This window comes from Limulus polyphemus, unplaced genomic scaffold (assembly GCF_000517525.1).
Source record: "Limulus polyphemus unplaced genomic scaffold, Limulus_polyphemus-2.1.2 Scaffold2872, whole genome shotgun sequence".
Lineage (NCBI taxonomy): Eukaryota > Metazoa > Arthropoda > Merostomata > Xiphosura > Limulidae > Limulus > Limulus polyphemus.
The window spans coordinates 118788-119912 of NW_013668482.1; positions in this window are offsets into that span (position 1 = coordinate 118788).

Below are 1125 nucleotides of genomic sequence, written 5' to 3' on the forward strand. Positions count from 1 at the left end.
TATATCAAGTAATCCTTTGCCCATAGTTGAGTATAAAAAAGCCCGCAAACAAGATAAATAAAGAATTGGGAATTTAAAAACTTGCAAATAGGGATCGTAAAAAAAAATAAGGAAACAAAGCAAGAGATACTGTAGACATTATTTACTGAAACTATAAATCCCTATTTTGACTCCTCCAAAGGTAATTCTAGGTAACAGCATGGAGCCAAAATAGGGATTTGTAGTTTAAATAAATAACGTCTACAGTATCTCCAGCCTTGTTTCCTTACTTTTTTTACGATCCTTATTTGCAGGTTTTTAAGTTCCCAATTTTTTATTTATCTTGTTTGTACTACATGTTGGGTCTTTGTTTCAGATATTTCTATAATATAAGCATTAGGTTTCCAACATAGAATAGTTTTAATATAATATATCTCTAGTCCGTGTGGAGATTAACCTACTTTTAGTTAACCATGGTTTCATTTTATAATGGTATTAATTGAATTTTGTGGTTTTTACTCGGAAAAAAAATGTTTATATTAGTTGTATATTTATCCAACAATTCGTTATAGGATGTTTATGTATTATTTGATGTAATTACTAGATAACAGTTCGTTTTTTTCCAAACTTTTGATGAAATCATTTATAAAATTGTCATTTATCACTTTGCATCTGACACTTTTAGGTCTTTTAGTCTTAGTATTGTTTATGTGTAAAAAAATGAAGTTAGAACATATTTCAGTAATGTCAGTTGTGATTGGACGTCGGTTTAATTAACAGAATGGTTAATTAGTATTGTGGATGTTGTGTCCATTAGCCGTAGATATGATTGTAACTTGTGAAATGGGAAAATGCGCTTTCTTCGAAGTGCAGTGTTCTTTTAGATTTCTTATCTGTAGAGTGTTATTAGTATAAAAAACATTCATTTATCTAGAGAGAAAACAAGTGCCATGAAACATGTCTTCACAAATTACCTGAATAAGCTTCAGTATATAATTGTTAATAATCCCCATTTTTAGAGTAGGGTGAGTACTTTTCTGCTCACAGAACTAACGAGTGGGTTACCTTTCTGTGTAGAAAAGCTGGTGAGAGTCACTTTTCTGTGCCAGCGAATTTCGAAATTTCCTCGTTTGTTTTGTTTGTTTG